At 48.0% G+C, this 25477-nt stretch overlaps 1 protein-coding gene across 4 annotated transcripts in view; it reads left to right on the top strand.

The window, feature by feature from the left end:
• Positions 1 to 25477, top strand: part of NOL4L (nucleolar protein 4 like) — an 843583-nt gene that overhangs the window by 472347 nt on the left and 345759 nt on the right. The window contains exon 1 of one of the 4 annotated variants that reach the window (XM_069651021.1): positions 3669 to 3980. The exons of the other annotated variants lie outside the window; for them this stretch is intronic. The gene's annotated coding sequence lies outside the window, so the exon portion shown is untranslated. Of the gene's footprint in view, positions 1 to 3668; positions 3981 to 25477 lie in introns of those variants that run through there. 4 annotated transcript variants of the gene reach the window in all.

Here is a 25477-nt window from a genome sequence, read left to right as displayed (position 1 = left end):
AACGCCAGCGCTCATAGGCTACCTTCTTCTATATTATCCTATGGCCTGAGTAGTGCCAGTGGTGAGAGCCAACCTAACCTCCCATCATATTATCATTGGGCTCCAGTGGTAGCGCCAGCGGTCATAGGCTACTTCCTTCCATACTATACTGAGGCCCCAGTGCCAGTGTTGGGAGCCAGCCTAACCTCCCATCATATTATTGGGCTCTACTAATAGCGCCACCGGTCATAGGCTGCATTCTTCCATACTACCCTGAAGCCCCAGTGCCAGTGCTGGGAGCCAGCCTAACATCCCATCATATTATTATTGGGCTCCAGTGGTAGCACCAGCGCTCATAGGCCAGCTTCTGTTATACCATGCTTGGACTCCAGTGTGGGAGCCAACCCTCTACCATATTATTAGTGGGCTCCAGCGGTAGTGCCAGCGCTCATAGGCCACCTTCTGTCATACCATGCTTGGACTCCAGTGTGGGAGCCAACCTCCTTCCATATTATTAGTGGGCTCCAGTGGTAATGCCAGCACTCATATGCTACCTTCTTCTATATCATCCTAAGGAATGAGTAGTGCCAGTGGTGAGAGCCACCCTAACCTCCCATCATATTATTATTGGGCTCCAGTGGTAGCACCAGCGCTCATAGGCCAGCTTCTGTTATACCATGCTTGGACTCCAGTGTGGGAGCCAACCTTCTACCATATTATTAGTGGGCTCCAGCGGTAGTGCCAGCGCTCATAGGCCACCTTCTGTCATACCATGCTTGGACTCCAGTGTGGGAGCCAACCTTCTACCATATTATTAGTGGGCTCCAGTGGTAGCGCCAGCGCTCATAGGCCACCTTCTGTCATACCATGCTTGGACTCCAGTGTGGGAGCCAACCTTCTACCATATTATTAGTGGGCTCCAGCGGTAGCGCCAGCGCTCATAGGCCACCTTCTGTCATACCATGCTTGGACTCCAGTGTGGGAGCCAACCTTCTACCATATTATTAGTGGGCTCCAGTGGTAGCGCCCATGCTCACAGGCCACCTTCTGTCATACCATGCTTGGACTCCAGTGTGGGAGCCAACCTTCTACCATATTATTAGTGGGCTCCAGCGGTAGTGCCAGCGCTCATAGGCTACCTTTTTCTATATTATCCTAAGACCTGAGTAGTGCCAGTGGTGAGAGCCAAACTAACCTCCCATCATATTATTGTTGGGCTCCAGTGGTAGCGCCAGTGCTCATAGGCCACCTTCTGTCCTACCATGCTTGGACTCCAGTTTGGGAGCCAAACTTCTACCATATTAGTGGGCTCCAGTGGTAGCCCCAGCGCTCATAGGCCACCTTCTGTCATACCATGCTTGTACTGCAGTGTCGGAGCCAACCTTCTACCATATTATTAGTGGGCTCCAGTGATAGTGCCAGAGGTCATAGGCTACCTTCTTGTATATTATCCTAGGGCCTGAGTAGTGCCAGTGGTGAGAGCCAACTTAACCTCCCATCATATTATCATTGGGCTCCAGTGGTAGCGCCAGCGGTCACAGGCTACTTTCTTCCATACTATCCTGAGGCCCCAGTGCCCGTGCTGGCAGCCAACCTAACCTCCCATCATATTATTATTGGGCTCCAGGGGTAGCGCCAGCGTTCATAGGCCACCTTCTGTCATACCATGCTTGGACTCCAGTGTGGGAGCCAACCTTCTACCATATTATTAGTGGGCTTCAGTGGTAAAGCCAGCACTCATATGCTACCTTCTTCTATATCATCCTAAGGAATGAGTAGTGCCAGTGATGAGAGCCCACCTAACCTCCCATCATATTATCATTGGGTTCCAGTGGTAGCGCCTGCGGTCAAGGCTGCTTTCGTCCATACTGCACTGAAGCCCCAGTGCTGGGAGCCAGCCTAACATCCCTTCATATTTGAATTGGGCTCCAGTGGTAGAGCCAGCGCTCATAGGCCACCTTCTGTCATACCATGCTTGTACTCCAGTGTGGGAGCCAACCTTCTTCCATATTATTAGTGGGCTCCAGTGGTAACGCCAGCGCTCATAGGCTACCTTCTTCTATATTATCCTAAGGCCAGAGTAGTGCCAGTGGTGAGACCCAACCTAACCTCCCAACATATTATCATTGGGCTCCAGTGGTAGCACCAGCGGTCATAGGCTACTTTCTTCCATACTATCCGGAGGCCCCAGTGCCAGTGCTGGCACTGGGGCCTAACCTCCCATCATATTATTATTGGGCTCAAGGGGTAGCGCCAGCGCTCATAGGCCACCTTCTGTCAAACCATGCTTGGACTCCAGTGTGGGAGCCAACCTTCTGCCATATTATTAGTGGGCTCCAGTGGTAGTGCCAGCGCTCATAGGCCACCTTCTGTCATACCAAGCGTGGACTCCAGTGTGGGAGCCAACCTTCTGCCATATTATTAGTGGGATCCAGTGGTAGTGCCAGCGCTCATAGGCCACCTTCTGTTATACCATGCTTGGACTCCAGTGTGGAAGCCAACCTTCTACCATATTATTAGTGGGCTCCAGTGGTAGCGCCAGCGCTCATAGGCCACCTTCTGTCATACCATGCTTGGACTCCAGTGTGGGAGCCAACCTTCTACCATATTATTAGTGGGCTCCAGTGGTAGTGCCAGAGCTCATAGGCTACCTTCTTCTATTTTATTCTAGGGCCTGAGTAGTGCCAGTGGTGAGAGCCAACCTAACCTCCCATCATTATTATTGGGCTCCAGTGGTGGTGCCAGCGCTCATAGGCCACCTTCCGTCATACTATGCTTGGACTCCAGTGTGGGAGCCAACCTTCTACCATATTATTAGTGAGCTCCAGTGGTAACGCCAGTGCTCATAGGCCACCTTCTGTCATACCATGCTTAGACTCCATTGTGGGAGCCAACCTTCTACCATATTATTAGTGAGCTCCAGTGGTAACGCCAGTGCTCATAGGCCACCTTCTGTCATACCATGCTTAGACTCCATTGTGGGAGCCAACCTTCTACCATATTATTAGTGGGCTCCAGTGGTAGTGCCAAAGCTCATAGGCCACCTTCTGTCATACCATGCTTAGACTCCATTGTGGGAGCCAACCTTCTACCATATTATTATTGGGCTCCAGTGGTAGTGCCAGAGCTCATTGACAGCCTTCTTCTTTACTGCCCAAAGGCCCCAAGGCCAGTGCTGGGGCCCACCTAACCTCCCACTATATTATTATTGGGCTCCAGTGGTAATGCCAGGGCCCGTTGCCTTCTGCCAACTATCATAGGACCCGAGTAGTACCAGTGCCGAGAGTCAGCCTTCCATCATATTATTAAGGGCCCCTGGCAGTCGGCGTGCCTCCACCGAGTAAGACCGGTCGGCCGCCCCGCCTTCAAACTGCTGCTCTGTCCCTCTGAGCCCGGGGAGCGGCAGTGGCCTCCCCTCCCCCGTAATCGCAGCCTCGCTGTGCAGCAAGCGCTGGGTGTGCCCCTGGCCCGGGTTCCTCTTTCGCGGACTCTTGTTTTCGGGAGGGTGACAAAGGCGGCCTAGGAGGAGGCGCTCAGACGTGGGGGATGGGACGACGCACTTCGCACAGCTGGCCTCTGTTTAGCAGTGTCATCGGGGGCAGGGGCAGGCAGGCAGAGATGGAGACTCGACGCCTCGGGCAGGAAATCCTGTAAAATGCGGGGAGGATGAAGGATCACTTACTGGTGTTCTGTAAAGGGAGGGTAGGGAAGAGGTGTAAGTGCTGCGCAGAGGAGAAAGGGCCCTTTCTTGGGGAGACCTGCTCGCGTCCCGCTATTGCCACTGCAGTGTGATCCGGGAGACAAAGGAACAGCAGATGGCCGGGGGATGAAACTCTTACCAATGGGGACACATGATGTCACGGATTATGGCATCACAAGGCCTCCGAAAATGCTCCACTGGGCCCTAGAACGATAGAGAGCAAGCGTCGCGAACCAGATCATCAAGTCCACGAGCAATTAAGAGCAAATGACAGGCCCGCTCTTCTATTACTCTATATCCGGTAAGACAGCTCAGTGGGGCAATGCCTCTGCTGCCGAAATCTGCGCGTGTCCTGCAAGCAAGTGTCACCTTCCGATACATTATAGGCCTCGCTTGCTCTGTTTGTAGTTACGGCTTGTTGTTTTTATGTCGCACTCAGGTGTTCAGCGGGCCCCTTTTTGTGCACACCAACCCTACCCCCGCCCCCTCCCCCACCTCAGAGGTCACTGTCAAGGCAATAAGTGACCTTCACTCTTGCAACTGAATACATCAGGTGTGGGAGTGGCTAGTTAAACAAAGCGGTGGGGCTATGGCAAGCACAGTACTTCTAATGGTATTGTCTTAAATGACAGCCTGGTCTGTCCATTGTGTCTTCCTTAAGGTGCCAGACTCTGTGTTGTCTCCAGCTTGAACCGTGCTGGAGTATTACTTATGCGCCCGTCTTCCATGCCGTTATTATGTAATGGGTATTTTTCTGTGCGTCACTTATGGTGTCATGTTACCCAATTCCCCGGTAATTGTCTGCCAAAAATAAAGCACTCTAATATCCCAAATGGCATTTCACAGTATCGGGGAGCTGTTTCGGGTTTGCCACTCAAAATGGGAATTACCGCAAATTTGCAGTGAAAATCTGGCAACACGTTCACGAGAATATGGTGTTTGGTTTATAGCGGGATTGCGCAAGGCGTAGACAGTGCTGCTGGCTGTCATACTGTGGCTCCGATTTACAAAATGTAATCCAGCACAAGAAAACCAAACATGCCAATTTCGTTTCCTCCTTTATTCAAACCCCTTTTAGCACCCGTTCTCCATGCCTTCATTTTTAGCTTTCCGTAGGTGCGCGTTTCGCGACTCCCCGTTGTTATATCATTTGACTTGAAAAATGACGACCTTGTGTGAGATGAAATGGCGTGATCCAAAGTTTACGTTTCCTCCGTCCCTTTTTATCATGTAGTTACATGTATGAAGGAAGGGCTCACCTCAGACGTATGCAGTTTTCCCAAAGAGAGAGACCCGTGACAAGCAGATAGGCGTCTGAAAAAGTGTCAGGGGCTGAAAGGAATGAACGCTAAGAGCACGTTTTTCCCGAGGGCTTTAAAACATACTTTAACACGGAACCACGTGAACATCTTGTGCCAGTGCCGACATCCAGCAGCAAAATGCGTAGGTTGACATCGCGAGGAAAATGACCGGAAGGTGAATACAACTAAGCAAAGGGTTCGGAAACACGTGAAACCTTCGTTACCGGTCGCTGCCAGACCAGGGTCTTTTCCCAACGTGCCCTTCCTCAGGTTCCGGTTCCTGCCAGACGCCATTTTGGCCCTGCGTGCTCTAATCTAACCAGAACAGAGCTGAAGTTCTTTCAGAACTTTCAATATGCTTAACCCAGGAATGGACACCTTTATTTTGGAATGAAGGTTGGGTTTCGTCTTCGATTACACACTTCAAAAGCATATGGGCAGTGCATTCAATCACGAGCCTTGTAGTATTCTTTGCAGATTTTAGTTCCCTGCAATAACTACTATCAAGTGCGAGAGAGTTAATTTTTTTTAATATAAGAACACATTTTTAGAACACTCGCATTTTTTTGTACCAGTTCGCACCGGATTCCTCCCACTTCTAAGCAATGTACTAATAGTTATTATTACTACTACCCGATTTAATTGTACTCAATTTATCGACCTTGAAGAATGAAGGGCTCAATGAACACACATGCCTTAAGCGAATATTGAACTCACTGAGCTAGCTTGATGGCTATATTATGCAGCAATTAATTATCTGAAGCAGTGAGCTAACTCTTTGGGTTGATAACCTGCTGCAGGGGTCTGTAAAAAGCGCAATGGTTGTATTCCAGTAGGCATACTCACCCTTTAATGCTTCTGAGGTGGATAAAATAAGGCCACTGAGTTGGGAAATGCTACCATCTTTTATTTACATCTCTTCAAAATTGTACGTTTGATGTGGCACGCACTCTATGGAAAAACATTTTTAATTATGGGTGAATGATTCTCAACGTAATACATCCTAGTATGGCTGCGAAGTTCCAATATGATGCAGTTAGTAGTGAGACCAATCTTGAGATGCTTTACTGTTAGCTCTCCAAAGAAGGTGGAATGCTGGACATACAATTGAATCTCCACATTGATGTAAAAGAGGTTAGTGTAAAACAGTCTTTCGAGCATCCTCTACATTTGTGTTGACGCACAGTGTACTCTAGTTCTAACTAACAGTCGGGCAGAGGGATTGGAGGGTGATTGGGGGGAGATTGGTTGTACTTTAGAAATGAAAGCCACAGTCATCCCAGGGACACATGCATTCTTTATCTCCCCAAATTCCCAGACATGGATTATGCCTGTCTACCCGCATCTCTATTCTGCAAAGGGATCATCTAGCCAGAGCGACAGCTCAGTCTTGTGCCAGACAGATCTGGAACTCCCAGTTTCCTTTGTACCAGACTTCCTAAGAATTGAGACCTAGTAGCTCAGCTGTACTGGAATAACATATAAGAAGCCTGAATCAGTAAGCTGTGCATTCTTGGTCTAGAAGTCTTAGAACACAAGTCTTTACATCTTCCGCCAGATGGCATCAACCTTTTCCGTGAAGCTTGGGGACCCTTGACCGGAAAACATTATAGCCTTAAATACACATGTTTCTGTCATCATTCTTGAGGCTGTGAGGTTGAACCGCAATGGCATGGCGTCAGTACAGCTCTTTGAGAGTTCACTTTTCAATAATGATTCATGTACTTTAAAGACCCACCGACCATTTTTTAAGTTATTCATCTCCATTACTTCCTGGACGGATTAAAAATAATTTTTTCCCGTGTGGAAACTAATTGTTGTTCTTGCCAAGCAGACAGAAGCTTCATTCGATCTGGTGCACAAGTGCAGATGGAGTTTTTGTTCCAGAAGTGCGCTGTCCATTGAGGACTCCTTTGCTGTTTTTCAATACTGATAGGTTATTCTTTAAATCTCCTGTTTTAAATGATTTCGGATGTTCATGCCCATCTAGCCATTTCTCTTATTCTTTGCCAAAGCATCCACTCCTAGTGGGCACGCTTTGCAGACAAAGCACTTCCGCACTCACTTGATAGGGCCAAACAGTTCAGATGGGAAAGTTATCAATGCTTGTCCCAGTGTTGCTTCAAATTGCATAGATGAGGACCATTCTTACATGGAATTCCATGTGCCTTCGCCAGTATGGAATCCTGTAGAGTCACATGGTGCTATACTTGTATTGGTTTATTCGTAGCAACTAATACAAATTCCATTTTCCCCACACCCACACTGATACCTAGAAATAAACACCTCGCCAGGGCTTTCGGAGGTCCTCGGAGTAAGCCTTAGAACGTGGGGGTGTGTGAAAGTGGAAGTAGAATGCTGTGTGGTCAAGTTGGGCAAACCACACCTCTGACTTCTTTACTGAAGCAGACGATGATCGGGCCTTAACGGGAAAAGCAACCCCTCCTGCCCATGCATGCATTTCGATCTCTCTTGCCTTGTAGAGCAGGGCACTGCCTCTTTCCCAGCCAGGTGCCTCTTTTCTGTTTAGTTACTCATACCTTGCTACCTAAGATCCCACTTGGTCCCAAGGTGCGTAGTTAGATTAGTTTGGTTTTGGACTGCCAGTTTTGCGTGTATACTGTAAAATATTGTCTTGCAATAACACGCGTGGTTTGGATGCCCTACATCAACGTGCATTTACTGCAAGAATTAGACTACGCTCAAGTAAAAGGATATCGGTTCTTGTTTTAAAGCGAGTGCTTGAGTCTCTCCGTAGACAATGCCCACTTCAGGTCGTTGTGGCCAGTAAGGATCTGTATGAAGACTGGAAGGGAAGGTGGTAGCTTATGGGCCAGATGAAAGGTACAGCTCTTATGTCTAGATGGGAAAGGTACAGCTCTTATGTCTAGATTCCTTGATTCGTTGGTATGGTTCACCGAAATGTGTTTCTGGCTACTGAAGTTGAATCCCTTTTAGTTTGGGCTATTAGGTGGTGCTTGCGCCACTTATGAGCCAAAGCTATTGCATTAGAGTACAGATAGGGAGAAATAGCATCTCAGGGGCAAATAAGCTTGTAGGAGGTTTTTGGTTATTTGCCCACCCATTGAATGCCCATGGCCATGCTAATCCTCATGGCCATTCCCACCCAGATCCTGACCCTCCCCGCCCAAAACACTACCTCATTGGAACTCTTTGAGCTCACTCTATTCGAGCCTTACCATCAAACTTTGAACTCGAAGAGCCTGCCAGTGTTTTTTCAAAGCAGTCTTCTGAGAGTTAATGTCTTATTTGGAGGTTTAAACACGCTACTGGTGTAACAAAAATGTCTTCACCAGGTCTTCCTTCAGCTACTCTATTTATTTGTAAGCACTATGCATGTCCTTCACTGAAGTCCTGCCAAAAACAAGGATTGGCAAAGCCAACAGTGTCGATTTTTTGTGTGTGTGTGTGTGTATAACTATTAAACATTTGTCATGCACTCTATTAAAGGCCCAGGTACTCACGCCATGTTCCCACCTGCTACCATCAATGGCCAATTAATTTCACTATGGCAGTGTCTGGCAAGGGCCTCTACCCATGCCTACACACAAGCCCAAACTGTTTTCATTGCCAATGCTTGTTCCTTGTTATGGGGAGCCTATATGATTTAACCAGGGTTAGGCGATTTTTTTTCTCCAGCCATCTCTTGGGAGTTAGCAAGAGGTACACATCCCTGCAACGGTTATAATGGCAATGTTTTGAAGTGCCTTCAGTTGTCCACATATGGCCATCCAATCTTCTCTTCGCAGTCAGAAGTCATACATTTGCATCCCTGTGGGTCAGAGAAAACTAGGGAAGATAAGGATTTAAGAACTTTGTGATGCCAAGGGTCTTAAGCTCAATCATAGGCTTTTTGGTGACTATTGTTCTGAGATCCTCCCCAAGTGCCCACAGGATGAAAGTGACTTCTGCACACTTCAGGACGGAGTTACAAGTCTTTCGTGCTCTGTCCTGATCAGGCTTTTGAAAGAGATGAGTTGATCTGCTCCAATAATTAATTGCCCACAGCCCTGCTCAGAGATAGCTCGACATGAGTGGCTATAATGTAGCCACCTACCCTATATTCCCAAAGACCTGCACACACTGTAGGCATTCCCACACATACTAATATGCTGTTATTCTGCCAATCAACCCAAGATACTACTATTGCTGGATGCCCTGGAGTATACCTGTGGCAGGGGTTGCTGCTGAAAGACCAATAAGAGAACTGTGCAATAGGGCCCCTTTCAGGAGGAACACATGCCAGGAGCCCTAGTCATGGGCCTACCACCGTCTAGGCGTCACAAGGGAAGTTTGTAACCTTCTTGTTTCCTAATGTAAGCTCACTGCACATTCCCCGTGAAAATCTTCAAAGCACATCCCCATGGATTTCCCTGAGAGGGCATTGGGAGGAGGCTGTGGCTTAGGTCACACCCTGCCAGGCTCTTGAAAACACAGGCAGGATGCTCTGATATCTCACTGCCAGCAGCCTGTGGCTTAGACACTGCTAGATTTCAGCACTGATTGGGCTTCATGAAAGTATCTCATGCTGCTGGGTTCGTATTATCACTGACAGAGTGCCATTAGGTGAGATGATCGTATATCATTGATAGCGCAGTGTGATCCCAAACTTTAAAGATCCTATTTCGTTGGCCACTTTGAGCTCAAACTGACTGATAAGGTCATATAGGCTGAACGGGAACTGCAAGCTAGCACAGCTAGGGTCCACTAGTAAAACTAGTCCAGACTTGGTGTTGTTAGGATCAAAGTGTCGCCTGCAGGGTGTTCCTGTGTGGGTGCCCTAGGCCACCGCCTAGAACTGCTTTCATTTTATCAGCAGCTCTAGTAAGATCCCATTGCACCCTCTACTAGCCTGTCAATAGCAGGCATAAGGAGGGATGGTTGCTGTTTGCTGATAGAAGTATTAATACGCATGGGTGGACCACTATATAGAAACAATATATTGTTATTTTCCCTATCAATACCTTAACTAATGCTGAACGCTGATAATAACCGTTGTTTGGAAACCATCCTATGTAATATGGCCGAAGCCATGAGGAGAAAACAGCCTATTGAGCGAGCGTTTGGAGAGAATAAAAGAGCACACATTTGGATAGGGAGAGAATAGGCCTCTAACGAGAAGAAATGGGAACATTGGACTCCGTAGTGTGAAGGGAGGTACAAGAAATGGCAGAATGAGGCCACACAGGGATACAAAAAGCTTGGGGGATGGAAGGTTTGTAAAGGCAGTGTACCCGGTAGGACACGTGGGCATCGACAGAGCTGCGGCCAGGAGCTGGATTGTGGGAGTTTACAAGCCCACCTGCTCTACCCGCGAGACTTCCCCGTGGGAGGAGAAGTGCTAGAAAGACAGGCTCTCTGCAGACGTTCCAGGCCTTCTCCGGTTACGCCAGGGCTGGCCAAACAAAGGTGGGAGCTTTTTGAAAATCACCTCAGCCCCGGAGGGTGGGGTCGGTGGTGTTTATTCTTTTGTGACTGCCGCAGAAAGCGCCAGAGGTGGAAGCAGAGGAACAGGAAGGGCTGAAGTCCCATTTGGAGACTGTTCCTCCCCCCCGCTTGCAGCGAACAGAGTGCATGCAGCGTGGCCTCGGTGTGATGCAACCAAGCCAAGGAGTGGAGTGTTTGAGGGCTGCAGCTTTTCGGCGAAGCTGCTTTTCACAGTAACCCAAACCATGTGTACAAAGGCAAGGCGACGTGGAACCCGCCGTGAAAGTGCTGTTTAAACGAACAGAGGGAACAATTAAACACAAAGAAGAAGGGGGCGGAAACCAATTCCCAAGGGAACTGGTTCACCTGGCGTGTTACCATTGACCCTTTGGGACAAACACTGCCTTTAACCAGGACCAGGGTCCTGAGTCTGGACTCCCCGCTCTGCGTGCAACATCTGAAGTTATTATTATTAATACTTGAGTGCAGGTGGAACTCAGGGGCGACTCGTCTATAATGGGGGTGAGACAGGTAATTCAGGGGTAGGTCCGAGCCAGGGGGTCTGGCCTGCCTCTTAGAGCCAAACACGAGCCGAGCTGGGGAAAAGTCCATGTAAAACAGGGAGGGGCCTGCGTCAGGTGCAGGGGGCAAGAAGCGGCTGGTGACAAGAAAAGGGACTAAAAGCGTCTGGGGAAATAAAAGGGTCACGGAAAAGGTTCTGGGGTGAAAAAAGGGCTAAAGGGGGCAAGAAAAGGGGCTAAAAGGGACTGGGACAAGAAAAGGAGCAAAAGGAGTATATAGTGCTATGAACCCTTGGGTATCTGAGCGCTGTTTATTATTACCCACGGGGTGTGGTGCTCATTTACCGACCTCGGAAGGATGAAAGGCTGAGTTTGGCCCTGCCGGTATTTGAACCTGCATCAGCAGGCTCTGCACAGATGTCAATGCGAGCACTCTACTCGCTGTGATATCAGACTGCCTATAAAAGGGGCTAAAGGTGGTTGGGGGAACGAAAAGGGGCTGAAAGGGACTGGGACAAAAGGGGCTAAAAGGGACTTGTGGGCAAGAAAATGGGCTCTATGGTGCTGGGGCAAGGAAAGGGGTCTGGGTGTAAGGACACCACAGGCACTTTGGTGAGAGTGTGGGGCTGCGGCAGGGAAAATGGATGGTGATGGCATTTGGGGGAGGGGAGCGCTTCGGGTTGGGAGTGAGCGCCACAGGAACACAAAGAGAAGGAAGACCCTGCCTACCACATCTTTCTGCTCACTTAACTTTGGAATTCTCTGCCAGCCGCTGCATGCTTGTGCTGGGAAGCACTCCTCTCCCAGCCAATCCCTGAGTGACTGGACTGGGACAGGGAGTTATCCAGTAGAAACCAGAAGGGGGCGGGTGTGCAGCGTTTTTTAAAAACATAATCGTTTTTCGTGGGTGGGGGCAGCCTGCGGGGCTCGTGGCCAGCCCCTGCTTTGGGCAGACAGACCCTAGAGGAGGGTCAGACCATAGCCCAAGCTGTGACCCAGGCCGGCCCAAGCCCTGTTGGGGTCGCCACCTCTTAACGCTGACTTGCCTATACCCTCACCCATTTTGGAGGAGCTGCAGTTTAAACTGTCAAAGGGAATCCAGGTTTCCCCTTGACAGTTTATATTCCCCTGCGCTCATGTCCAATGGACCATACAATGATGCAGGCGTTTTGCTTCCCCAGCCTTTCATGACCCATTGGGGATCTAGGCTAGGGAACTGCATGTCTGAATGTGCAAGGGGGCGCTCCTGCACCTCGCCGCACAGCCACACTCAACAGGCCACTCGCAAAGTGGCACTCCGGCTCTGTTGCACATGTGCAGGAAATCAGGAAACACTCTGGGGTGCTTCCTGGTTCCTTTTCTTGTGTGAGGGAGCCTGATGAGAGAAGCAGGATCTGGACCAGGGCTGATGTAAGTGCACAATGTAAGTTATGGTGTGTGTGTGTGTGTGTGTGTGTGTGTGTTTACGTGTGAATAAGCGAGTGAGGGCTGTGCGAAAGATTGAATAAATGCTGTGCAAATGTGTGTTTGAATTATCAAGTGAATGCTTTTTTTAATGAATGCTGTCTGTGTCAAGGCTGGGAATGTGTGTTCGAATGAGCAGGTAAATGTGAATGTTCTTGTGTTGGGTTTATGCTAGCTGATTTGGGTGTAGCAGGGGTGGGAGAAGAGACTTTTACTGGGCATCTGATACTGTATCAAATGGCGAGACAGGCTACATCAAAATGCAAGTCTAGCCATGTAATAAAACGTATCATGCGTGCAGCAATCATGGTAAGTGTTATAAGGTGGCTAGACTGGCAATTGGTGTAGGCAGTCTAGCCATTTTTTAATGAGCTTTATTTTTGTTGGACTTTCGACAATAATAAGCAAGCATAATAAAACATAAACAACTGCAAGTTGCTAGGTAAATTCGAGGTTCCATTTTCACAAAAACAACAAATCCCCCCTTGCAAAAAAGGAAAAGAAAAAATAATATTATGGGTTGACCCTCCTTGCATCCAATCTCTAACATTTCTCATCTCCTTGGGTTTCAATCACCCAGAGCTCAGTGTGTGTATTCCAGAGTTGTCATAATCCCAGTGTTCCCAGCCTTTCCCTCTGTGTTACTCTGTCAGGCCATTTCATACTGTGGCATGACATTTTCTACTGGGCATCTATGATAAACCAAGCACGATAAGCTTTATTACACAACTAGACTGGCATTTTGGTGCATCCAGTCTAGCTATAATATCTTACTGTGGCATGCCATTTTATGCTGGGCGTCTGTGATGAATCACACATAATAAGTGTTATTACCTGTCTGGAATGGCCTGCAGTGGAACAGCCAGTTTGAACATGTTTTCTTATCATGGCATGGCATTTTCAATGTTAAAACCAACAGGAGTATGTGCTTATGTGGCGGTACTGGCATATATTAGCAGAGCTAGCTTGTACATGTTTTCCAATTGTGTCATTTCTGGTGTTATGCCCAAAGCAAACATGAGTATGTTCTTGTATGGGAACACTGGTGGGTATATAGGTGAGGCCAGCATTGAAAAGGATGAGCACAGCCAGCATGAAAATGTTTTTTTTAGTGGCATTTATTGTGGGGAAAGGTGTCATGAACATGTGTTAGGAAAAGCTCCTGTCCACTGTTGGTGACTTGCATGGATTGGATTATTTTGATGGATCACCCTACAAAACGGATTGGAAACTGACTGACTGTTGCCCCAATTTTTCACAGAAAGTGTGCTGTATAATGCACCATTTTAATCGATTATTCAAAAAAAGATTCTCCGAGTAGAACACCCTGCACCCTTCTTGCTTTATTTAGGCTCCCTGGCTATGCTTGGTTATTCTTGCATATGCGTGCTAAATATGTATGCCCCTCTAATTAAGAAATTCACTAGCTGTCACTGTTGGAAGTGCATGGTGATGGAAGCACGTCATAAGGGGTCAATACAAGGGAGCTGGAAGCTATCAGTGCGGGAGCGTGAGTGTGGGCAATTTGGCAACAAGGGATCTACCAACAACAAGGGGAGGCAACAAGGGGGGAGTAGATCACCTAGTTTCAGGTTAGGTAGGGAGTGTAGGGTGTGTAGAACTAGGTGTTCGGGAGCATCCATTCCTTAAAGAGGGGGGTCTTGAGCGGAAGTGTAAATAGAGATGAATATGGGGTAAGAACTTTATTTCTGTTTCTTCCCTTTGCACCCGAGGACATGTAGCCAAAATATTCATAAACATATTTGGATTTACAGGCATGCCCATTGCAGAAGATGCTCTGGCGCACCCTTGGCTTTCCATTTCAATATTTAACACCATTGCAGACATAATGAAATTTGAGTTTTAACTGAGACGTCTGTTGTCTTTGGAAATTACGGTCTGTTTAGTCGAGGGGGGCATGGCCCTGGATAATGACTTTCTGTTTGACCATTTGCTCTGCATTTCAAGAGTTAAAGTCCATAATGATCTGTACCTCGAACAGAAGCCTTAACTGATCTCCTTCTGACTTACTTCAGGATGTGCAACCTATGGGAATATGACCCAGAGCAAAAACCTACTGCTTAGCTCTGAAAATCTAGATCTAAAATTGTACAGTTGCATGAACCAGGGAAAGCAACGTCTCCTCAGACTCCCCCTGGCTATAGGCTTTCAGATTCACTGTCTAGAATATAGACCTGTTGCTAGGATGTTTACAGAAACTCCTAGCTCGGTGCGTTGGAATCCAATGAAAACCACCCAGTGTACCCGGAGGCCTTGCTCAGATTCCTGGTTCCTCCGCCCTGGAATAAGACTGGATGTCAGTAATTCTTTTCTCAGAACAGAGACCATCACATCAATTTGTTTCCCCATTTAGATGCACCCATATACTGCATTGGATTCTGGAGAGCCATGCTGGGCTCATTAGGGGCGTCAACGGGTTGTGGCTGGAGGTGTAAGTCTGGTTTGTAGGGTTTGGAGCAATAGGCGCGGAGTACACAGGGGCATAGGGCCATGTATGCCTTGAACCACTGGGGCAGGAGTGTCATTTTGGCCCCCGTGGATATTCCTCATTTATTTGTATGGGGGCAACCAAAAAGGAAAACAAAAGAAGGATTGAGGACTGTGAGCTTTCAAGCTTTTAAATCGCTTGGTGGCTGGGCTGAGGCTCAGGGAAGTGTAAGCGTGCATGTTGCAACATTGGCAAGTGCCGCACACTTTAAAGAAGGAAGGCCACCTCATCGATGGACTACCCGAGCCTTAATTGTGGTGTACAGGGGGTAAGGAGAATGCTGGACAGGTCAAAGCTGTTTGAAAGGCGTAGAAGTAGTAGGGGGAAGGTGGAGATCCAAAAGCAGAATGCTGATGAAAGACAGCTCAGCACGTTATGTTTAGACCTGCCAGTAAATCCTATGGCTTTTTTGTTCAGTTCTTGCTGCAAAATGTGCTCTAAAATTGGGTTTTCCGACTTGGGGATGGGTTTGGCTCATTCACTTTGCTTGGTGTGGGAATGCGGGCCCCCGTAGTGAAAATCAAAAGTTGGCACCCATGTTGGGAGCAATAGTCGTGCCTGTTGCCAACATTTGGTGATGTATCTGCGCCCAGAGTCTCCCCCTTCTTTCTTGCCAGGCTAACACACTGATCTCATGGGTGCAGAAAGGGTCCTGGCTAAAGTATCAGATGTTGTGGGATCTGTCGAGCCAGCATGATCTTGGATGATGTACGTGGGATGTTAGAGCAGAAAAGCATCGAAGAGGAGACCTGGTAGGATAGGCAGGGCCTGCCCTCGCACTGTTTACCATCTTTACTGCATGAACATAGGACTGCACTGTGGGCAGAACGGGGCAACAAGGGGCGCAAGTGATAGTATTTACTGCTGCAGTGGCGGGCAGGCCTGCAGGGAAGACATGGGACTCTTTTCTGAGAGCACTCACTATGGGCCTCATTACACCGAAGGTAGTAAGGGTTAACGGTCACCGGTAATGCTTCCGGTGACCGTTAACCCTTACCGCCTTACTACGAGGTCCCTTTGCGCGACCCGACCATAACGGCTGGTGTAGACCAGCCGTTAAAGTAGGGACCCGCAAAGGGACCTTGGTGCTAATTACGGTACCGCAATTTGCGGTACCGTAATTAGCGCCTTCCCCATCCCCATTATGCCCTATGGGGCAAAAATGGGAATGGGGAAGGGCCATGCCGGCATGGGGAATTACCGCCCTGCCAACCTTGGAATGGGATGGTAATTCCCCATTCCGCCATGGCGGAATCGGTAAATTACCGGCATGAACCACGGTGCTAATAGCACCATGGTTTAGCACCTACCGTGTAATGAGGCCCTATGTGTTCTAGTGCTGCATACAGCACTCGTAATTAGCATGCTATTTTTGCTTGTTCAGTACAATATGGGGTCACATTGTTTTTTTTGGTATTTTTATTGTTTATGGTTTAAAAAAGAAACCTTTGCAATCTTTACAAACAACACTTAAAATACCATATACACATATTTTGTTAAAAAAAAAATCCAAAATACATCATTAAAATACATGAATTCTAAAATTCATTTTTACAAATCTAATTTCGTTAAACGTTTTACTACAGCTGTAGACATGGTGACCGATCTGCCCCCTAAAATGGTAATCCATGCATTTGCTGTGTCCACATGTGCTAGGTTGGTTACACATCTCGCAAAATGGGCACTCCATACTGGTAACGGGGAAGGTCAGCATAACAATAGGTGTTTCAAGATTTCCCTTTCATTCGTATTACCACAATGCCCACACACAGCCGTATCCGTTGGGATACCTTTTCTAATAGGCACACTTTCATTTGCCCTTAATACATACAATCGGTACCTCATGACGTTACTCCTGTAGTTTCTGTCAGGACATTTCAATAGGTTTGGTTCCACTGGGCCCACCCTCTTGTCCTGGCTTCTTAGATGTGCCTACAAAGGTCGGGTTACTTTGAACAGTTCCAGGGCTCGTGTACAGCCCCGACCTTGTACAATCTATTCACGAAGCCCCTCTTCGACAAGCTTGATTTAAAAAAAAAAACGTTTTTATTATTTTATTTAAACAAACAATACAAACCAAACTGGCAGTGCTTACTTTAACATTTCAATTATACATCGCTTTATCATGTCCACTGCTACCCTTATCCCACCCCCCGTACGAGCCTACTTCTATACACATTCTGTTCCTGCATCTTGTGTTAGGGTATCTCCTTCTATGGGTTCCGTTGGGTCTTGCCTTGATCCAAATAACTCTGCTATTAACAATTTCCAGGCCATCAGGGTCTCTGTCCCTTCTTCCCTCTTTGTACTGCTCGATTCTTGCCATACCATGGTTACCACCTCAGCCCATTTCTGCAAATCTTTCCACCATACCTCTAGCCGTGGTCTGTGGCATGCCTTCCATCCCATAGCAATTCTCCTCTTTCCAAGAGCGTATGCCAGGTCTTTTAGTTTACTCACATGCTTAGGTTTTCGTGACCTAGGGAACCCCCCTAACAAGCAGGCCCACACTGTATCAACCACAATCTTAATGCCTCTTTCTGCTAGCTTGTGTGCCACCTCGCTCCAAAAGCGCTCGATAACCGGACATGACCAAAACATGTGCACCATACCAGCATTCTCTTCCCCTCTTCGACAAGCTTGATGCACTTGGAATAGCGTATACAAACCATGCTGATGACACCCAAGTACTCCTACCACCATCTGGCTGCTATGACCAAGAGACTAAGGCTCTACTCCAAATCTACGCCACGGTCCAAGCCTGGGTTGCGGCAAACGGCCTATGCCTTAATGGGGACAAGACACAGATCCTTATTCTCGGCCAAAAGGCCACTCTATCTAAACTAGACTGCCTCTACACCAACTTTAACATTGATAACTCCATCATCCCCGTCTCCTCATCCGTAAAGACGTTAGGTGTCTACATTGATGCTACCCTATCAATGAACAGGCAAGTTAGTGCCATTGCCTCTTCATCTGCGCACAGCATGAAGCTCATTAATGTCATAAAACCTTACCTCACCAAACCAAATTGTCTCCCAATAGCCAGAGCTACCATAGGTGCCAAGTTAGACTATTGCAATGCTCTCCTAGCTGGTACCTCTATGTAAAATGTAAACAGACTCCAAATCTCCCAAAACAATGCGCTAAGAGCAGCATTGAGCATCCCCAGAAGGGACCATATCTCCCAAGCAAGACAGGCAGTGCATTGGCTCCCGGTCAAAGACCGCATTACCTTTTTAAAATCCTCACCATCACTCACAAATGCGTCAACCTCACTGAACCCTCATACCTATCAGAAACTATATCCAGAATCACTTCCTCTCGACCTACAAGAACTCGCTACACTAATCAACTCAACACCCCACACATCAATAGGGCCAAAGCAGGCGGGATATGCTTCGCGTACATAGCCCCCAAACTCTGGAACTCGCTCCCCACAGCCCTCAGAGCTGAGACTTCCCTCCTTGCTTTCCGGAAGAAACCTGAAAACCTCCCTCTTCAACTAGCACCTACCCCCCTCTACCTTGCTCATATCCACACGGACACCGCATGTCTCCTACCGCCTCTTATAATGTAAATTGTAAACTATTGAAAAAAATGTAAAAATTGTAAAATGCTTCTTTTCATGTAACTAAGTTTTGCTCACACTCTGTAACAACCGCCACGATGCCTACGGGCTCCTGCGCGCTCTACAAATACGAATAAATAAATAAACACAAACGCCAGGGCCTCTTTGGGTTCCCAGTCCACTCCTGCACAGGGACAGACAATCCAAAGGGAAGTGGACATGGAGTTTATCCGCCCACGCAGAGACACGTGAGAATAACAATAGATGTAAGGTTTGATTGTCACTGGGACATTTTTAAATCCCCCCCAAACCAAAACCTCAGTAGTTAGGCCATTTAGTTTAGGTTTCAATTTGTAGGCGTTTTGGGCAACCTCTTTTCGTGAATTTCATAAATAACCACTTTCGTTTATTTGCACCATGTGTAGTGTGTCTCAACAAGATCCAGGAATCAAAGGGCACTTTATGAAACACACCTTCCAAAAGTGGCAAACTGAATATTAATTCTGGGTTCTGCATCTGCCAAACTATTTGCTATAGTGAGCTTGGGTGTGTTTTTTGTGCTGTGGGTTGGTAACCACTTCATGGTGTTTGTGGGAGGGGGATTCCGAGTCTCTGGGGTGGGGGTTGTCTGGTCAGCCAATGGCTCTATCACAAGGAGTTTGAAAGAATAGCAGACTCTTTTGCATACCAACGTACTTGGGTTCCTTGTGCTTGAGCACGAGGTCCCGAATGTATTATTTGTTGAAAGGATATGTGCAAATGCTTCAACACTGCTCATCTGTTCTCTGGCTCTCAATATGAGGCTCTGGCTTCCTTGCGGCCCCTGCATTCATGGAAAAAGTGAGGACCCATTGTGGTGCCTACATTGTAATGCATTGTAATGTGGCCGAATGCGGTTTGCTGACAGATGGATGTGCTGAAGCACTGGGGTGTTGTACTGGTGGGTGAAGGGAGGATTAAATGACCAACAACCTTAGACTTAGATGCATCTTGGCCCATCCCATTAAAGCCAGGCACAAAAACAACAATCCGCGGCAAAGCCAAGAGGTTCTGTCTGTCACATGTCAACTGTTGCTTCAACGGCCCTAATGAACTTCTTGCCATGACTAACAGACAGCAATACAGTTCACAGCATTACAAGACATAATCATTAAAGTACGTAACACAAAAAATAGGAACACACCTTAAACAATACACGCAGAGCACAATAAACAATTTTCTGCAAGCCTCGGACATATGGGACTCATCGTTAAATGGACAACAGAGGCAACCAACTGAAATGAGGGCAAGCACAGAATGTTCACCTTTCAGCAAGGTCACCATGCCACACACAGGCAAAAGGAGAAATGATTACATCACTTTTTGGCGGCTGTGTAGCCATACACCTTTGCCATGTACTACTAGCCATACCAGTAGAGTTTGTCCACTAAAGCAACACACATGAGGCAAAAGCTACAAATATGGTGTGCTGCTCACAGAACTGTGCGCATCATGTAAGAGGTGCACACATGTCAAACAATGGATGCCACGTGACTGAGCACATTATATGACTGTTATGAATAAAAAATACACCGTTTGATATTGACAGTGGAATTAAATAGAATTTGTGAGGGATTCGGTTAAAAGTAGTCATTCATGAAGCGTTCTTAATTGGTGGTGAATGTGGGCCCTGGGGAGTTGGGGTTCAAAAAGGTGCCCATAATGTTTGGGTGTGGACAGGTTGTTGGGCAGAGGTGATTTAGCCAAGTGGCAGCAGCGTAGTTATGATGATGAAGGGCGAGCGGGCAGATGTGTAGGCTGATGTGGGGCTCAAGTACTCTTAAGGGATCCGGTAAGGGCCCAGCCAGTATAGAAGCAACTCATTTTCTGTTAATTTCTGGGGAGTGTGGTGCTTCGAATACCTGGGAGGCTCTTGCACGGGAGGATAGCTCAGGGCCAACGTGCTCGCCTTGGAAGCAAGACGACACGGAGCTCTCCGGGTCCGCGCTTAGAAACCTCTGGGTATTAAGCGCATTATAAATAACCAACCAATCGTATCATATCTTTGTCCCGGGCCCTATTTTGCTTCCCAGGACCTCAAAACACATTGAGTGCCACAGTCCTAACAGGTGCCCTTTTCCCAGGCTGCAGGGTGCTCTGCTACACCTGATGGCATACATCTTGTGGGAAATGTTGTACTTCCATTTTCCCATTGAGGTTTTCTTGTAGTTTTTTGGGGATCTGAAGTTTTAATTAGTACTCGACTGCTGCCACCCTACTACATCCGAGCGCTTTGAGACCCTGGTGCACACTTGAGTGTGAGAAAAGGAAAGGCTCAACCAGTCGCAGTAAACCGAGCGAGCTTCAGTGACCCGCCGAGTCTGTGCAGGGGCTCTTTGCCCCTGTGATGCCCTTGGGAAGGTGGGAGCTCTAGAACTCCAGGCTCGAATTCATGGGTGAGTCTGAAGATACCTCACGTGTATATGTGGAGGCCACACCTCCAGATAGAGGGGTAGAGATTGGGACATTCCAAAAATGCGGACCCAAATGGTGAAGGCTGTGTCAGGCGGGGTGAATGGACGGAGAAATGAGAGCACCATGCAAAGTTCGTATAGGAGGAGGTTCGCAATGAGAATCATCTGTTTGTATTTAATACTCCTTGAAGTAGAAGTAATTGTACCATAATGGCCATAGAGAGTCCCAAGACATGAAAAGACATCCCTCGTGAGCCACGGCCTCCCGCGGAATACATGAGCTCATTCTGAGCACTTCTATGTGCTCCCACAAAATGACAAGACAGATTTGACAGCAAAGGCCACTGACACTACACAATGCCATGTGGAACTTATTTATTCTTATGTGATTTGCTATTTGTCCACACTAAGATTTGTGACTTAAGTTGTGTGTTGTTTTATCTTTGTATAGGCCCCAGCCTTTTTTGGGGGGTAGTCCTTGTCACGACAACACTTTATTCGTAGATAATACTGATGAAACGTATGTGATGTATTGTGTTTTTAGAATGTACTCACTATTTGGGATTACACATATTAGTTTGATGATTTTGATATTGTGTCATTTGTGAATGTGTTAGTTCCTTCTGATCAGCTCTCCACACGGCCTGTCCTAGTCAGTCTTGTTTGCAGTTTCTAGGTTCCGGGCTAGGGTCAGGGCCACACGTACAAGAGGATAGGTGCATCCCGGAGTTTCCCTTTATAAGACAGATTTTAGCCCCTGGGATTCCGCAGCTGTGAGTTTGCAGAATCCAGAGGAAAGTCATCTGGCAGCCTGTACCTTATTAGGATTTCCCCGCCTCTGTGTGTATGCTGCCTCCCTCTAAGGATCGGTGCATCTACGCCTTGATGCAGTCTTTCGCTCTGTCTACCTGCACCATACCCTTTGCGCAAACTGTCTGGCCTTATGATGGGGAAAGCAGCCCTTCGTGCAAATCGTCTAACCTTAAGGATAGGTACATCTTATCTTCAATGCGTCTTTTGCAATGAAGCCCCTTTTTGCAAGCTTTCTTCCCCCAGGATTGGGACAGGATAACCACACCTGCCCCTTTTTGCAGTTTGCCGTGCCTAAGTATGGTTGCAACTGCTCAGTCTTGCAGATTTTCTCCCCTTAGGATAGGCACACAAGCCCCTTTGTGCAAGCTTTCTTCCACTCTCATTGGGACAGGACAATCACACCGCCCCTTTGTGCAGTCTGCGGCCCGCTAAGTATGGTTGTTTCAGCTCCATCTTGCAGACAGTCCCCCCCTAGGAGAGGTACACAAGGCACTTCGTGCAAGCTTTCTTCCCCTAGGATTGGGACAGGATAAGCACACCTGCCCCCTCTGTGTAGTCTGCCGCCAATAGGTATGGTTTCTTCAGCCCCATCTTGCAGTCCCCCCTTTAGGAGAGGTACACAAGCCCCTTTGTGCAAGCTTTCTTCCCCTAGGATTGGGACAGGGTAAGCACACTTGTTCCTTTGTGGAGTCTAACCCTTGAGTATGGTTGCATCCGCTACATCTTCCAGACTTTCTCCCCCTGGGAGAGGTCCACAAGCCCCTTTGTGCAAGCTTTCTTCCCCTAGAATTGTGACAGGATAATCACACCTGCCCCTTTGTGCAGTCTGCCGCCAATAGGCATAGTTGCTTCACCCCCATCATGCAGACTCTCTCCCCCTAGGAAAGGTACACAAGCCCCTTTGTGCAATCTTTCTTCCCCGGGGATTGGGACAGGGTAAGCACACCTGCCCCTTTGGGCAGTCTGCCGACAATAGGTATGGTTGCTTCAGCCCCATCTTGCAGACTTTCTCCCCTTAGGAGAGGTACACAAGCCCCTTTGTGCAAGCTTTCTTTCCCAGGATTGAGATAGGGTAAGCACACCTGTTCCTTTGTGGAGTCTAACCCCTGAGTATGGTTGCATCGGCTAGATCTTCCAGACTTTCTCCCCTTAGGAGAGGTACACAAGCCCCTTTGTGCAAGCTTTCTTTCCCAGGATTGGGACAGGGTAAGCACACCTGGTCCTTTTTGGAGTCTACCCCCTGAGTATTGTTGCTTGAGCCCCATCTTGCAGACTTTCTCCCCTAAGAAAGGTACACAAGCCCCTTTGTGCAATCTTTCTTCCCCGGGGATTGGGTCAGGGTAAGCGCACCTGCCCCTTTGGGCAGTCTGCCGCCAATAGGTATGGTTGCTTCAGCCCCATCATGCAGACTGTCTCCCCTTAGGGAAGGTACACACGCCCCTTTTACAACCCCATTTGTGGAGTATGCCCCCTAAGTATGGTTGCATCAGCTCCATCTTGCAGACTTTCTCCCCTAACGAAAGGTACACAAGCCCCTTTGTGCAAGCTTTCTTCCCCTAGAATTGTGACAGGATAATCACACCTGCCCCTTTGTGCAGTCTGCCGCCAATAGGCATGGTTGCTTCAGCCCCATCATGCAGACTCTCTCCCCCTAGGAAAGGTACACAAACCCCTTTGTGCAGAGTTTCTTCCCCTAGGATTGGCACAGGGCAAGCACACCTGCTCCTTTTTGGAGTCTACCCCCTGAGTATGGTTGCTTGAGCCCCATCTTGCAGACTTTCTCCCCTTAGGAAAGGTACACAAGCCCCTTTGTGCAGAGTTTCTTCCCCTAGGATTGGCACAGGACAAGCACACCTGCTCCTTTGTGGAGTCTGCCTCCCCTGCAGGCTGTCTAACGTTAGGATACCTGCACCACCCCTTCTCACAGGCTGCCCCACCCTATGACGGGCACATCCACTGTGCTGCTTGCCTCCTCTTAGTATCATTACATCAGCCCCCTTTTGCAAGCTATGTCCCTTAAGTTAGTATATCTATCTCGCAATGAAGGTGACCTCATTAGTGGTAGACCCTTGCTGAAGTGTCTCTCCTTAAGATATCTGCATCTTAACTTCTGTGCAAGTTGCCTTCTTGTAGGGTAGGTGCATCAGCCCCTTCTTGCGGTCTGCCTTCTCTTTTGTACAGGTTGCCTCCCTATAGGGTAGGGAGGTCAGCGTTTTCATGAGGGCTGTCTCCCCTTGGATAGGTACATCTCACCTTCGGTGTATGTTACTTCCTTCTTTCATTAAGTGCCTCAGCCCCTTTGTGCAGGTTGTCTCTCCTTTGGATAGGTACACCCGCACTCTTGTTCACGTTGTATCCCCTCAGTGTAGGAACGACGATGGCTCCTTCGTCCAGGCTCTCTCCCCTAGTACAGCTATCTAACCTTTGGCACTGGTTGCTTCCTTTTAGGAAACCTGTATCAGCCCCAATGTGCAGTCTGCTCCCCAAGGATAGGTGTGCCCGCTTCTTCTTCCAACTGCCTACCCTCAGGATAGGTGCACCAGCCCCCTCCTGTCAGCTCTGTCATATAGAATAGAGATATTAACCAAGTTGATCGAATATTATTGATTGAATGGTACAACTGACCGAATTAGGCCAGCACCATTCGATTTGATTTGATCAAATTGGGTAATAAATACCGAACATGTGGAGCGGGGTGTCCCTCGCTCCTCATGCTCCTCATGTTCCATATTTGTAGCCTTTGGGGGGGGGGGGTTGCAGTGCTGTCCCCTATTGCCTGAAGATTGGAGGCGGAGTACGAAAGAAAAAAAAAAGAGAAGGGCACCTTGCAAAGTCGGATCCAACCCGCGTTAGAGGGACGGAACTGACAAAGCAGGGCAAGTGGGGCAAGTGGGGGGGTCTTTTGGGGGGCTGGGGAGACATAAGAGAAGCAGTGAGTTTGACTGCTGTAAAATTGTATTCGCTATTCAATACGGTCAATTCCACCGTGAACAATACTGTCACGGTCAAACAACTCAGATCCAGAATAGATAAATCTATCCTTAAGTGCAGGTTCCCACCTCTTGGGGTAGGTGCAGTCTGCCTCCCATTACAAGAAATGCATCAACACCCTTGTGTGCCGGCCCCATAGCAGAGGTCAACCATCCCCTTGTTCAGTCTGTCTGCCCTTAAGGCAGGTATGATAGCCTCTTCCTACAGGCTGTTGCCCCAAGGAGAGAAACGTCAAACCCTTTAGGAAGACGAGGGGAGGAGGACACACCAGACTGGGGGCTCCGTTGGGAGCGGGAATCCTTCAAATACTTAGGGATTCAGATTTTCCATGAGAGGAGACATTTGTACACAATACTGGAAGGGCACTTTCACACAAAGGAGATGCAGTACAGTTCTTGAAAAAAACGAACCTTATCACTGATTGGGAAGAGTTACACTCTGTAACATAGTGGTCCTCCCACGGCTCTTGTATTATTTTGCAAATATTCCATATATAGTCAAAAATGACTGTGGCATACAGGGCGAACTAGGGTGGCTATGCAAACACTGCGCCGTAGGCGAGAGGATGGGGGGCTCAATATGTTGGATGTTGAATTGTACTTCATGGCGGCGCAGCTGCAGGTGATAGCATACTGGCAAGCAGCTCCAGAAGGGGAACTGGCAGGGCTACTGGGATTCAGCAGGGGAGGCAGGGAGTGGAGCTGTTGCGGGGGCCCATAGAGAGGAA

This window comes from Ambystoma mexicanum, chromosome 3p (assembly GCF_040938575.1).
Source record: "Ambystoma mexicanum isolate Mex_15411 chromosome 3p, UKY_AmexF1_1, whole genome shotgun sequence".
Lineage (NCBI taxonomy): Eukaryota > Metazoa > Chordata > Amphibia > Caudata > Ambystomatidae > Ambystoma > Ambystoma mexicanum.
Note: the sequence above shows the minus strand (reverse complement) of the source record. Positions and strands in the feature narration are given on the sequence as shown.